Consider the following 16,109-nt stretch of genomic DNA (forward strand, 5'->3'; position numbering starts at 1 on the left):
GCAACAGAAATTTACTAAAAGAAAAATCTGCCAAAGTTTTGCATTCCTTGCTGCGACAAGGCAAAGCAATCTTTCAGAGTTGAAAAGCGAGACAAAAACTAACAGCTCTCCTCTCGCGAAGGAACAACGCGCCACGCCGTCAGTCTAACTCACCCTTCTTCGACTGGAGCACAGCTGTGGACGTTTCCCGTACCGGCGGCAGACTGCCTCCCTTTTTCTTCTCCAGCCTCTTCCACGGTCCGCGTGGCCCGCAAAACCGAAAGATGCCATTTCCGCCACCAACCTAACGCAGGTGGATTTCTCACAAGTAGCGCAAACCTCTTTGCCTATTTGACGAGAGTTGGCTATTCTGTACAACTGCTGCTGAATCTGTATGACTATTGCAGACTTTCTGCAGCAGACTACGCCACCGTCTAGCAACGTGACACACAACCACATTCATTCAATCACACCACTATGAGAGTTATGAGAAAAGATAAACAAGGAAAAGAAAGAGAAATGCTAGTGAAAATGGGCTACCGGACTAATGAAAGGTGGCTATAGGACCATTTCAAAGCCTTTAGTAAGGTGTTTGTCTGGATCGTAGCCTGGAACGGGAGGGATGACAAACGATTATGATAAGCGGTGCAGACAAGAAGAGAACAGAAGCCTTCGAAATTTGATGCTATAGAGGAATGGTGGAGTAGCCGCAGTAAACTACACCGTGAGGCAGAAGGCTTCTCTTCCTTTTCGCGCTTACTAAATGAACGTGTAACAAAATGCACGCTCTTCTTTGGATCTTCTCTGCTTCCTCTATCAGTCTTATCTGGTACATAGCCAAATGTTTTCAAGTGTTGGCCGAATGAGAGTTTTTTGATACCTTCTTTGAGGGTGCTCTATATATCCTCTGAATAGTTCGAGTGAATGTCAGTCTTCCATCTGCCTTAACTGCAATTAGCATTTTTGTGGACGTTCTGTTTTAGTACTTATACTCTAGTGATTATTGTGCAATCGTGTAACCACATAACAACTTGTCTTTCTGCCTATTTCTGCGCCATGCGTTATATTTGTTTATGACGAGTATCAACTGCTAATACCCCTATCAAGCCCCGATCCTCTGCAGGTTTACCGTCCATTTCGCTGCAATTCTCTAGCGATGCGATTTTTCGACTTTTCTGTATACAACAGCACCATTGGCGTCCCTGCACGCGTCTGTGTTTATTGTGTAACTGCCGGAAGTTTCATTATTGTATGGCTATTAGTTATTGTTCAGTGCTGTATTGAGTAGAACGTTGGGTCGCAGAGTTCGCGAATTTCGAGATGGCAGAGTTAGAGGAGCAACGCGTTGCGTTAAATTTTGTGTGAAACTCAAGAAAATCTTAACAGAGACACAGCAAATTATGCAGGATGTCTACGGTGATGAGTGCTTAGGCCGCACTCGGTGTTACGTATGGTCCACACGGTTTAAAAATGGCCGAACGTAAGTTAAAAACGACTCCAGTTCAGGACGCCCTTCGACGTCTACCGATGTGCTCCTGTCAGGAACGTCAATGAAATTGTGCGTGTGAGTCGAAGACTGACTGTCCGAGAGACTGCAGAAGAATGTAACATTTCAGTTGGAGCATGTCATGAAATTCTGACACGGCTACTTGTTGCTTCCAAATTCGTCCCACGGCTCATGAGTCAAGTCCAGAAATACCTGAAAATCGCAATGCTTGAAGAGCTTTTGGATCGCGCAAATGAGAACGAGATGTTCCTTAAGTGAATCACAACTGGTGATGAAGCGTGGTTCTGCGGTTATGATGTCGAGACCAAGGTTCAATCTCCATAATGGGTCGGGAAAGGTTCTCCAAGACCAAAGCAAGCTCATCAGGTCAGGTTAAATGTCAAAGCCATCCTGATAGTTTTCTTTGACTTTGAAGGATTAGTTCATGATGAATTCGTGCCACAGGGACAAACTGTTAATTGATGGTACTATCGCGGCGTGTTGCGACGCCTACGAGGAAATGTGAGAATGAAACGGCCTGAAATGTGGTGTGACAATTTAATGCTCTTGCATCACGATAACACACCTGCACAGTGATTCCTGTTGGTGTGTGACTATTGCACAAAAAAAGAAATCGCTGTGGTACCTCATCCTCAATACCTGGCCCCTGTGGGCCTTTTTTTATTTCCAAAATTCAAAAACACATTGAAAGGATGAAGATTTGCGACGATAGACGAGGTAAAAGAAAATTCGGAGACGGCGCTTCACTTCGTGCGATCCAGCAAAAGGCGTACGAAGACTGCTCCCGGAAACGGAAACGGTGCTGGGAGCAGTGTTTCAATTGTGGATGAGAGCATTTTGAAGGAGACCACGCACAATAAGGAAAAGGTAAGCGAGGAAAAATTTTGTAGTCAAAGGTCCGGAACTTTTTGAACAGAGCTCGTATTGTGAAAAGTGATGTGTCGACAGAAGTGCCGACACAGTGTTATTTTGAGGGGGCCGATAGGCACGCTATCTAACGCAGATGGGCGTGAATTCTGGAACAAGATACGTTATGACTGCTATCAAGAAAATACGTAGCTTTGGAATATACTTAACTTTATTTACTCCTTGTGATACATCTCTCTGGACTATACAAATGAGACTCGTAAGATACATGCACTGTTACAATTGGCGCCTTGCTAGGTCGTAGCCATGGACTTAGCAGAAGGCTATTCTAACTGACTCTCGGCAAATGAGAGGAAGGCTTTGTCCGTATTGTCGCTAGCAATGTCGTCCGTACAACTGGGGCGAGTGCTCTATCGTATATCGAGACCTGCCTTGTGGTGGCGCTAGATCTGCGATCACACAGTGGCGACACGCGGGTCCGACATGTACTAAATGGACCGCGGCCGATTTAAGCTACCACCTAGCAAGTGCGGTGTCTGGCGGTGACACCACATTCCTCCCCCGCAAATCGGCGAACGGTCGTGTGATAAGGCTTCCGCCCACCGTGGGGAGGACCCCATGTTGACGTATGCGATGAGGTGGGGAGCCTAACAACAGGCGAGGCTGTGCCACCCGCACCCGGCCATTCGGTCCGAGGGAAGCTAGGAAACGCCTGAAAACCTAGTCCAGGGTGCACGTCAACATGCGGTGTATGCGCCCGTAAAGAGACAGGAGGGGCCGAAGGGTCGACCTCCATTGCGTCGGGGTACCCGACGCGCGAAGACGCCATGTGGTCCGGAGCGGGCAAGAGTTCCATGGCGGAGGACGGCTGGTCACGGGAAGCGATCGGCGGCGCGTGACCCAGGGAGGCGCTTGGCGGCTGCAGCGAAGCGTCGAATGCGGGCGGCGCCGGCGGGAGAACAGGCGGCGGCGACGGCGGCGGCGGCGGCGGCTGCTGCGGCGGCTGCGGCGGCGCGTCGCCATGGGGCAAAATGGAAGGCATCGTCGGTAACACCTGGGGATGAGGCGAGCCAGTAGATGGGTCCCCAGGGCGCTGACCGGACGGCACCGTCGCTGAAAGCAGACGGGGAGCGGCAGAACCCGTGCGACGACAGAGGCGCAGCTGATTGAGATGCCGACGCACCTCACCAGAGGCCCCCAAAACCAAATACATCGCGCGGCCGAGGCAGCGAAGAATGCGCCCTGCGAGCCAACGCCGTGAACCTCGATAGTTGCGATAAAATACAACGTCGCCTGGAGCAAAAGCAGGAGTCTGCCGCTGCACAGGAACCTGATGCGGCGGATGCAGCAAAGACATCAAGGTGCGATGAGGACGACCGTGGAGCAACTCAGCCGGCGAGCGACCATCTCGGGGCTGAGAGCGAGACGAAGACAAAAAGAGCAACAATGCGTCCTCCCGAGAATGCGACTCTTTCAATTTCAACATCTGTGACTTGAAAGTCCGGACCAATCGTTCAGCGGCACCGTTTGACTGAGGCGAAAACGGCGCGGATGTCAGATGTTGAATATCATTGGCCTGGCAGAATGACTGAAATTCTGCGGACATGAATTGTGGGCCATTGTCGGAAACAATAGTCTGCGGAAGACCTTCAATGCAAAAGATAGCAGACAACGCTTGGATGGTGGCAGATGACGTCGTGGAAGACATCCGGACAACAAAAGAAAAATTACTGAAGGCATCTACCAGAACCAACCATCGAGCATTCCAGAATGGACCAGCAAAATCAATGTGCAAGCGTTGCCAAGGAGAAGTGGCTTTTGGCCACGCAAAGATTTTCCGCGGCGGCGCGGATTGTTGTTCGGCACACGCCATTAAAGTCCAAATCTACAAAAAGTTTATTGTCCTGCTGACGACAAGAGTGACTGTCTCGTGCAATTTGACCAGACACTGGTACAGAATCACTTGCTAATTGACGTGATTTCCGGCGACGTCGACGCACAGTTTTTGTGGGATGAACACAGGCACTGTTAGAGAAAGTGTCACTGGACGAAGTGGAATTGACGACATGAATGTCCATGGGCGAAGGTCCACGAGCCTGAGTATCCTTGGTTCGAGTCCAGCGCGAAGCAAAGGGCCGGGAATGGTTGTGATTGTCTGATCTGAGCTTTTTCTGGCAAACACTTTGAACATGTCCTTTCTTATTGCAGAAAAAGCAAATAGCTTGGCGTGACGGGCAATGTTCACGCGAATGTCTAGTAGCACACCGCGGGCATGATTTCACTGCATTTGTGTGCTGGCGCGGCACACCTGGCTTAGAGCGCGGCGGCAGCTGTGCGGACAAGCGCGAGGGCAGTTGACCGGGCCGCGTAGCGCGAGCGCGCCCGGCGGGCCAGTTAATGTTACACACAGCTGGCGAAGTTTCAAAAGATTCCTGAGCACAGTCAAGTGTGTCCTGTCTATCTAATATGTCTATCACTTGTTGAAGGGAGGGATTTACTAGGTTCAAAATTTGCTCCCGTATGCGAACATCAGAAACGTTCTGTGCAATTGCATCACGCACCATTGTATCTGAATAAGAAAGGCCACAGTCACAGTCAAAGGCACAGTCCCTAGTAAGTCCTTGCAATGTTGCTACCCACTCCCTATTAGTTTGACCGGCCGTACGTTTTGTACGAAAAAACGTATACCGTTTTGCAACCACATTAACTGTTTCTTTGAAATAGGCATCTAAAGCAGACAAAATTTCATCGTCGGGGAAACAATTTCACTATCACACGGTAGGTGGACACACCGACACAAGAAAGCAAAAACGGCTGCCGCTCATTACCTTGAATTCTGTAGGCGGCTAGGTGAAAGCCGAACTGTCGGGACCATTCCGTCCAGGACTTGTGGTTTTGATTAAACTGGCGAAACTGCGGTGCAACTGCATGTTGTGGCTGCGGTAGCGGTGAAGCGGTAGCTGCCGCATCGGTTTGAATGGCACGTTGACCCTGGACGAGCTGTCCAAGGGCATCCAATAACGCCTGCGTCTGCTGATTCTGCAAGCGATAAAATTCGGACAGTACATCTGGAGAATGTGGCGAAGCCATGACACAAATAAATGTAAGCAATCAGAAAGAACTCTTTACTCGTCGCCATATGATGTGTCGACAGAAGTGCCGACACAGTGTTATTTTGAGGGGGCCGATAGGCACGCTATCTAACGCAGACGGGCGTGAATTCTGGAACAAGATACGTTATGACTGCTATCAAGAAAATACGTAGCTTTGGAATATACTTAACTTTATTTACTCCTTGTGCTACATCTCCCTGGACTATACAAATGAGACTCGTAAGATACATGCACTGTTACAATTGGCGCCTTGCTAGGTCGTAGCCATGGACTTAGCAGAAGGCTATTCTAACTGACTCTCGGCAAATGAGAGGAAGGCTTTGTCCGTATTGTCGCTAGCAATGTCGTCCGTACAACTGGGGCGAGTGCTCTATCGTATATCGAGACCTGCCTTGTGGTGGCGCTAGATCTGCGATCACACAGTGGCGACACGCGGGTCCGACATGTACTAAATGGACCGCGGCCGATTTAAGCTACCACCTAGCAAGTGCGGTGTCTGGCGGTGACACCACAAAAAGCGGTGGCCCTCCAACTGCCCCTGGTCATTAAAACTGCTACACCATGAAGATGCCGTGCTACAGACGCGAAATTTAACCGACAGGAAGAAGATGCTGTGATATGCAATAATTATCTTTTCAGAGCATTGACACAAGATTGGCGCCGGTGGTGACACCTACAACGTGCTGACATGAGGAAAGTTTCCAACCAATTTCTCATACACAAACAGCAGTTGACCGGCGTTGCCTGGTGAAAAGGTTGTGATGCCTCGTGTAAGGAGGAGAAATGCGTACCATCACGTTTCCGACTTTGATAAAGATCGGATTGTAGCATATCGCGATTGCTGTTTATCGTATCGCGACATTGCTGCTCGCGTTGGTCGAGATCCAATGACTGTTAGCAGAATAGGGAATTGGTGGGTTCAGGAGGGTAATACAGAACGCCGTGCTGGATCCCAACGGCCTCGTATCACTAGCAGTCGAGATTACAGGCATCTTATCCCCATAGCTGTAACGGATCGTGCAGCCACGTCTCGATCCCTGAGTCAACAGATCGGGACGTTTGCAATACAACAACCATCTGCAAGAACAGTTTGACGACGTTTGCAGCAATATGGACTATCAGCTCAGAGACCATGGCTGCGGTTACCCTTGACGCTGCATCGAAGACAGGAGCACCTGCGATGGTGTACTCAACGACGAACCTGGGTGCACGAATGGCAAAACGTCGTTTTTCCGGATGAATCCAGGTTCTGTTTACAGCACCATGATGGTCGCATCCGTGTTGGGCGACATCGCGGTGAACGCACATTGGAAGCGTGTATCCGTCATCGGCATACCGGCGTATCACCCGCCGTGATGGTATGGGGTGCCAATTGGTTACACCTCTTGTTCGCACTGACGGCATTTTGAACAGTGGACGTTATATTTAAGATATTTCGATCCCTGCGAAACCCTGCATTTCAGCAGGATAATGCACGACCGCATGTTGCATGTCCTGTACAGGCCTCTCTGGATACAGAAAATGTTCGACTGCTGCCCTGGCCAGCACATTCTCCAGATCTCTCACTAATTGAAAACGCTGGTCAATGGTGGCCGAGTAACTGGCTCATCATAATACGCCAGTCACTACTCTTGACGAACTGTGGTATCGTGTTGAAGGTGCATGGACAGCTGTACCTGTACACGCCATCCAAGCTCTGTTTGACTCAATGCCCAGGCGTATCAATGCCGTTATTACGGCCAGAGGTGGTTGTTCTGGGTACTGATTTCTCAGAATCTATGCTCACAAATTGCGTGAAAATGTAATCACACGCCAGTTCTAGTATAATATATTTGTTCAATGAATACCCGTTTATCATCTGTGTTTCTTCTAAGTGAAGCAATTTTAATGGCCAGCAGTGTATTTTTCTGTCTGACGATTATTGTTGTTGAGAATGCGATGTTGTGTTCTGTTTGCTTAAAACTCCAGACACACAGCTGCCCTGATAATACGTACAGTCTGATTTGTTGATTAGGCAGCTGTGCGGAACTGAATCGATAAGCCATGGAACTAGGCATCAACCTGGGCGACGGCATCTACGGCTTGATTCCTGGCTCCAATGAATCTGTCTAGCATTTGCCTTTCCAACGATTAGTCCTACGTGGTCGTTATACTCTAAATCGCTCCCTAAGCACTCTGCCAGACATTCAACAGACGTGATTGTTTCCAGCGATGGTTCCGTCTTGGCGCAATGCTGATCTACGAGCGGCAAGCTGACGGCTGAGAAGTTAACGAGGCTATGACTAGTCTAGGGGAGGGAGGGGAAGAGGAGGCTATATGGCCGAGAGCTCCTGAGACGTCGCTCGTTACTCCCGCCCCCCTCCACCCCCACTCCTCACTACCAGCTCTCCCCCCCCCCCCCTCCTCCCACCAGTCGTCGCTCCCGTATTCCGCACGCGGAATGCCGCGGTATTGTACCCCTGCAAGGTGCCACCGTCGGCTGAATGCAAATTACTCCGCGCTATAAATGCGAGGAACGTGAGTCGAGGGATTACTCGCCACCGGGTGGGGGAGGGGGCGTGGCTGTTTCTTTCCCGAACGGGTTGACCCGATACGTTCCAATGCCCCCCCCCCTCTTCCGCTCCCCCTCCTCCTGCCCTCATGAATCACGTGAACTTTATTCAAGTTGCCCCTCGCCACCCCTGCACCCCCTTTGCTCCTGTGCTGAGCTTCTTTTTCTAGCGTCCGATAATTGGAAGCGAACATTCATGCGGGACGGATAATTACTTCTCGAAGGCGAGTTCTCCCCTGGGGCCTTATTCGGATGCGTCTTTTGATTCTAAACCCCTTAGTCTCTGCCGGTTTCCCAGATTACGTTGATACCGTCTCTGTTCACGTTGCCGGCCTCTGCTGTTCCGAAACGTTGGTTTCCTCCTCAGGATCACGAATGCTCTCAAAGCAAACTTCTGGGCCACTGGCAAAAAAAAAATTTCATATACATAATAATCGTTGAAAGTTAGCCATCATCCAGTGTAATTACATTACCTGCTTTCATGTTGAAGGAGGATATAGAAATTTCATCACCCGTAATAGATAAAATATCAATACAATTCATCAACTGTGGACGTAAATATGATTCAAACGGTTGCCCATGAGTATCTGCGCCTGAATGAGGGCGGGACTAGATTCAGCCAAGCTAAGCTACTGACGCTAAAGCGTATTACCTCCAAATTCTATCACATATCAGTAATCACATTCCCCCCAACGACTCTTTACAGAATCGAATCCCCCTGTACAAAACAGGTTCAGGCGTCTGTTTACTTTACAAATGTGTTACTGCATTAGATCTTTGACATTAGGCATGTAAAACTTCTATCACTGAAGATTTAGGATCCTAATTAAGACCGTTTTTATTGGTTTCCGGTTATTCACCTCTTAAGCTAATGAAAAAGTTGAAACGAAAACTGGAAATATATTAAAACGTCACGTTTGATGCTGAAGTCTTACTTCATGAACAACTAACAATTATTAAGCGATAAATCGGTTGCATTTCATTGTTTTATTTGGCCGTATATGAGAAAAAAGGCTTGAAACAGTTTGAAATTATGTGTAAAGTTTACTGGAAGTAGCGAAGTGCTCTCTTTCTCGAATACGGTACGCGTGTAGTCTCGGCAGTTTGCGTGCCAATTGTTACACTGAACAGGTTGTCATTTTAATATTTGCCTTACTGTGTTAAAATTTAAACGCGAGGTTATACCTCTAAATGATACGTCATGATATGATGTTACATTTTAAAATTCGGTTACTAATCATGCGAAACAGTGGGAACCAACTTTTAGTTGACCCTTAAAACCGTTAGATAGGCCACATTTAACCTAGACCCTATGACCATTTTAGTTGTTTAGTTGCGTAAATAATATATTCGCCATCATTACCATCTTATTCTGCAAGTGTTAGGCTTTGCCTATCACAGCTGCTGACAGAGACTAGTCTACATCTACATCTACATATATACTCCACTAGCCACTAGCCACCAAGCGGTGTGTGGCGGAGGGCACAATTCGCGCCAAAGTCATATTCCCTCCCACTCTGTTCCACTCGTGGATCGCGCCAGGGAAAAACGACTGTCTGAACGCCTCAGTACGAGCTCTAATTTTCCCTATCTTTGAATGGTGATCATTGCGCGATTTGAAAGTTGGTGGTAATAATATATGCTCTACATCCTCTGTGAAGATCGGATTTCGGAATTTAGTGAGCAGCCCCTTCCGTTTAGCGCGCCGTCGTCTGCAAGTGTGTCCCACTCCAAACTTTCTATGAGATTCGTAACGCTCTCGCGAAGGCTAAATGTACCAGCCACGAGTCTTGCCGCTCTTCTTTGGACCTTCTCAATCTCTTGAATGACCCAACTGGTAAGGGTCCCATACAGACGAACAATACTTTAAGACTGGACGAACTAACGTATTGTAAGCTATTTCCTTTGTTGAAAGATTGCATCGCTTCAGGATTCTACCGATAAACCGCAATGGTTTAGGGCCTCTGTTTCGTAGTCCTGTTGGCTTGTATTTGTACAGTACTTTTAGCAGCCTCTCATCCTCCATCCTTCTGATTTGCTCTTTCCATTTCTTCTTGTAGTTTTCTGTTCTTTTTCATTTACAGACATTAGTTCTAATTCTGCTCTTATTTTCGTATTTCGCTTTCGATCTTGACTTGTGTACGTCGCTACCACTCTGAAAACTCAAATATCCCCATTCTGAAATCTTACTTTCTTTGATCTATGTTTCAGTTCTATGCATTATGACGAGTACTGATAATGGTTCATAAAATTTCAGAAGTATGCCTTTTATTACTTCCCTTTGTAAGATTCATCTAATAGTGTGAGTCATTGTTAAATTCCTCTAGCCTATTTTGAAAATCAGTTTCGTCTTCATTTGAAAAACAATATCTTAAACATTTAAAATATACTGGCGCTATTATTTTCCCGTTGGTTACATTATTGAATCTAATTTTGTTTCTCCCACAAAATGCCGTCGCTTTTGTTTGCAGGTTATATGAAGCTTATAGTCTTTGTAGTTGATTTGCTGTTCTTTGTAGATTACTCTCCCTGTTAGCGACAGTTATCTTATCATCCATCTACTGACGGATGACATCGAAAAAGTTCAAAGAAGGGCAGCTCGTTTTGTACTATCGCGAAATAGGGGAGACAGTGCCACAGACATGATACGTGAATTGCAGTGGCAATCATTAAAATAAAGGCGTTTTTCTTTGCGACGCGATCTTCTCATGAAATTTCTATTGCACATTTTCTCCTCCAATTGCGAAAACATCCTGTTGGCACCCACCTACATAGGTAGAAGTGATCATCACGATAAAATAAGAGAAATCAGGGCCCGCACAGAAAAATTTGGGTACTCGTTATTCCCGCGCGCCGTTCGAGAGTGGAACGGTAAAGAGAGATATTGAAGGTGGCCCATTGAACCCTCTGCCAGGCACTTTATTGTGAACGGCAGAGTAATCACGTAGATGTAGATGTAGTTGCAAGCAGCATCCTCAGTATTATCTGGATTTTTAAAATTGAAAGAGTAAAATGGTAGTTCATTTATCCATTCGGAAATGATTTAGTTTATGGAGATGTTAAAAAGCACAGGCGATAAACAGGACCCAAGTCATAAACCTAGGTTGACGCTCATCCTATTTTGAATAATGTTGTTTGCAGCAGGCATGTAAATCTTGAAACTTACTTTTTATTAGTTTTATTAAATATTTAGGGAAATCCTTGTTGTCAGATACCTGAAAGAGCTTAGCTTATTAAACACGGAAGAGATGGAATATTTCACGATGAACGGGCGGATGTCAGTGTCCATCAGGCAAAATACATCATCAGGTGCGTTTGCCGAAACATTGTGTCCATTGAACATCGACCTCCAGCTGTTCACTCCTGAACTCTTTCGTCACGTATTAAGCCGGGAGAATTTTAAGAATAACATCACGATCAAAAACTGTTCTGAGATCACTGAGGATTATGTCTGTTTCCTTGCTTAACTCAATATGTTTGCCAAGAATCTGCTTTAAGCTAGTTACGTCAGCAATAGAGTTTTTCTCTCTTCTTAACTCTGGTCACTACCATACAACATACTTACGTCGATAAATATAGCTGAATAAAAAGTTATCTTCGTCTTTACTTTTAGTATCAGTGCAGTCATTTCATTGTTGTCTTTATGGCATCTAATGCTATCGGGGGTAAAATGCAGTGAGTGAAGATTATTTGCAATTAGAGCAGGAATCGCACGCAATAAATAATTTATATTTAGTGCTGTATTGATTAGCCGTTGTGGGGTTACTGGTCGTCGTTCATATGATATCGTTTTCTGCCCTCTACCTTAGTTCGCCTAACTATGATCGAGACTCATCTAGCATTAGTTCATTGCATGCAGCACAGAACAGTCGTTCTGTAACAATACGTTGCACTCAACCACACACATACATACTATGCGAGTTGTTGTACGACTTGTGTGAATTATTTGAAAATGGACCGGAAAAGTCCGAAACTAGTAATCAGTTAATAAAGACTTTTGTTTAACTTTAACGGATTTTTACAATTTTCTTAACGCTCAAAAGTCTACCTTCAAAAAATCATTAGGCAGGAATGAAACAGCAACTGAGGCGTCATCCGAGTTTACTGAGCAAACTAAGAAACCTTACGAAAATGGTAAATTAATCAAAACTGAATTTTTACAAGCTGCGGGTTCATTTCTCGATAGTTTCAAAAATAACTCTGGTATAATGTTTGCTATTAAATGTATACAGCTTTCTGAAAATACAGTACTGAGGAGGGTTAACTTCGGAAGTTAAAATTGCCTTTGATCACTGCAGCTGTCATTGTGAAGATGGCTGTATGTGATGCCTGTCTAGTGTTCAACAGTGAAAATGTAGGTGGAATTAGGTGCCTGCAGAGACTAGGCTTCCATCCTGGTGCATTCACAACGAAGATACTCACAAACATCGGTGAAGCACTATTCGACAAAGCTCAGGCAGCAGGAGAAAACTGCAAAAGTTTGTTAGGCAAAGGAGGCAGGGGAAGAGATCAGTCGAGGAAGACGAGGAAGAGAAGCATTAGTCATTAGAGGTATAGGAATGTTGCCAAAAATTGAAATGCGAATTGCTGTAAAGTGACTTTTTTTGAGATACAAAGTACGTTTTCTGAGGAATTATAAAAGCTAATATCTTGGAATTTGGCATAGTTCTTCAGAATTACTTACTGAATAAGCCTGTGCAGCGCTTTCCGTTATCTTGTCTCTGATAACAGTTGTCCTTTAAAGTTTCAGAAAAATAGAGCAGTTCCGGGTAACACAAAACTGAAAAATTAATTTCAGAGCAACTATGACCTTCAATAACAATTTTCTCCTCGAGTTTTATTAGCTCCTTATGTAAATGTAAACTGTCAAATTCCAGTTTTATTGGTTGATTAGTTTACGAGAAAAGGTACGTCACACACTAAAGCTCCAAAGAAACTGGTATAGACATTCGTACTCAAATACAGAAATATGTAAATAGGCAGAATACGGTGCTGCAGTCGGCAACCCTATAGAAGACAACAAGCGCCTGACGCAATTGTTAGTTCGGCTACTGCTTCTGCAATGGCAGTTTATCAATATTTAAGTGAGTTTGAACGTGATGTTACAGTCGGAGCACGAGCGATGGGACAAAGCATCTCCGAGGTAGCGATGAAGTGGGGATTTTACCGTGTGACCATTTCACGAGTGTACCGTGAACGTCAGGAATACAGTAAAATATCAAATCTTCGACATCGTTGCGACCGGAAAAAGATCCTGCAAGAACGGGACCAACGACGACTGAAGAGAATCGTTCAACGTGACGGAAGTGCAACCCTTCCGCAAATTGCTGCAGATTTCAGTGCTGGCCCATCAGTGTGCGAACCATTCAACGAAACATCACTGATATGGGCTTTCGAAGCCGAAGGACCACTCGTGTACCCTTGTTGACTGCACGACATAAAATTGTTAAGGCTTTCGTGGCCGCTTGTTGATAAACTGCCTATTGGCTTCGGGTTCTTCGGCCGACGTTCATCTGATGATTTTACTGACGTTTCGCCAGAACGAGTGGCTGGCATTGTTAAAGCTTCACCCTCCATTGCCGGTGGTGAACCGGAGCCATGGGTAGTCCTCTTAGTCCAGTGGTGGCCAACTTCTTCATGGAACAATTCGAAGCACAGGCATTGGACTTGGCGACTTGCAAACCTAAGATGTGGTACAGGCACGTCGATGATACTTTCGTGGTGTGGAGTCATGGTGAATAACAGCTCGGTGACTTCCTAAGACACTTGAACAGTCTCCATGCCAACATAAAATTTACCCTGGAAGTAGAGAAGGACCACAAAATGTCATTTCTAGAAGTGCTGATCACAAGGTACGGCCAATACCTGGGACACAGCGTGTATCGAAAACCGACACACACGGACCGATACCTGCACAAACTATCAAACCACCACCCGAGCCAGAAAAGAGGCATGATTAATACGCTCGTAACGCGAGCAGGATGAATATGTGAGCCGCAGCATCTCGGACGCGAAAAGTGTTCTGAGGAGCAATGGGTACTCCAAAAATTATATTAGAAGTGTAACAGAGCCAAACACTCGGCGAAATAAGGAATCAGAAAGAGAAATGTCGGGTACGGCCTTTCTGCCATACATTCCCAAAATGACGAACAGAATCGGCCGGATATTGTGCAAACACGGCGTAAAGACGATTTTCAAACCGAAAAGAAAGATCAAAGAATGCCTTAGATCGGCGAAGCAGAAAGGGGGCCCACTTGGAATGCCGGGAATATACCGTATACCATGCACAAGCGGAAAAGTTTATATCGGAATGACTGGACGATCAATTAACCCCAGGATCAAACAGCATAAGCGACATTGCAGGTTGGGGCAGGTGGAGAAATCGTCCATGGCAGAGCACGCACTGAGTGAGACCGACCGCGTAATAGAATTCGCCGAAACGGAAGTTCTGGCTGTAGAGAAGCACTATTACACGCGCTTGTTCAGAGAAGCTGTAGAAATACAAAAACACGCGAACAGTTTCAACAAGAAATGGGAAAGCCTTAAGTAAACGGATCCTGGCTTCCCGTACTGCAGCGAACGACCGTCGCAGGTAACAAGAGAAGAACCGCGGAGAAGCTCTCGGACGTTGGCGCGCCAGATACATATCGTCTGCGGCCGCGACCTCGGCTCCAGTTCACCACCGGCAGTTGAGGGTGAGGCTTTGACAATGCCAGCCACTCGTGCTGGCGAAACGCCAGTAAAATCATTAGATGAACGTCGTTCAAAGAACCCGAGACAGAAGCCAATAGGCAGTTTGGCACGACATAAAGTTTTGCGCCTCGCCTCGGACCGTCGACATCGACATTGGACTGTTGATGACTGGAAACATGTTTGCTTGCTCGGACGACTCTCGTTTCACGTGTCGAGCGGATGGAAGTGTACAGGTATGGAGACAAGCTCTTGAATCCATGGTCCGTGCATGTCAGCAGGGGACCATTACAGCTGGTGGAGGCTCTGTAATGGTGTGGGGCGTGTGACGTTGGAGTGATATAGGAACCCTGATACGACTCTGACAGGTGACACGCACGTAAGCATCCTGTCTGATTACCAGCATAGCATCCATTCACGTCCATTGTGCATTCCGACGGACTTGGCACTTTCAGCAGGACAATGGGACACCCCACACATCCAGAATTTCTACAGAGTGGCTACAGGAACACTCTTCTGATTTTAAATACTTCCGCTGGCCATCAAACTCCCCAGATATGAACATTATTCAGCATGTCTGAGATGCCTTGCAATGCGGTTTTCAAGAGAAATGTCCACCCCCTCGTATTCTTACGGATTTATGGACAGACCTACAGGATTAATGGTGTCAGTTCCCTCCAGCACTACATCAGACATTATTCGAGTCCGTGCCACTTCGTGTTACGGCACTTCTGCGTGCCAGCAGGGGCCCTACACGATGTTAGGCTGGTGTGCCAGTTTCTTTGGATCTTCAGTGTAGAAACAATGGTAATTAGAAATTCAAATACACTCCTGGAAATGGAAAAAAGAACACATTGACACCAGTGTGTCAGACCCACCATACTTGCTCCGGACACTGCGAGAGGGCTGTACAAGCAATGATCACACGCACGGCACAGCGGACACACCAGGAACCGCGGTGTTGGCCGTCGAATGGCGCTAGCTGCGCAGCATTTGTGCACCGCCGCCGTCAGTGTCAGCCAGTTTGCCGTGGCATACGGAGCTCCATCGCAGTCTTTAACACTGGTAGCATGCCGCGACAGCGTGGACGTGAACCGTATGTGCAGTTGACGGACTTTGAGCGAGGGCGCATAGTGGGCATGCGGGAGGCCGGGTGAACGTACCGCCGAATTGCTCAACACGTGGGGCGTGAGGTCTCCACAGTACATCGATGTTGTCGCCAGTGGTCGGCGGAAGGTGCACGTGCCCGTCGACCTGGGACCGGACCGCAGCGACGCACGGATGCACGCCAAGACCGTAGGATCCTACGCAGTGCCGTAGGGGACCGCACCGCCACTTCCCAGCAAATTAGGGACACTGTTGCTCCTGGGGTATCGGCGAGGACCATTCGCAACCGTCTCCA

The sequence above is a fragment of the Schistocerca serialis genome, chromosome 1 (assembly GCF_023864345.2).
Source record: "Schistocerca serialis cubense isolate TAMUIC-IGC-003099 chromosome 1, iqSchSeri2.2, whole genome shotgun sequence".
Taxonomy (NCBI): domain Eukaryota; kingdom Metazoa; phylum Arthropoda; class Insecta; order Orthoptera; family Acrididae; genus Schistocerca; species Schistocerca serialis.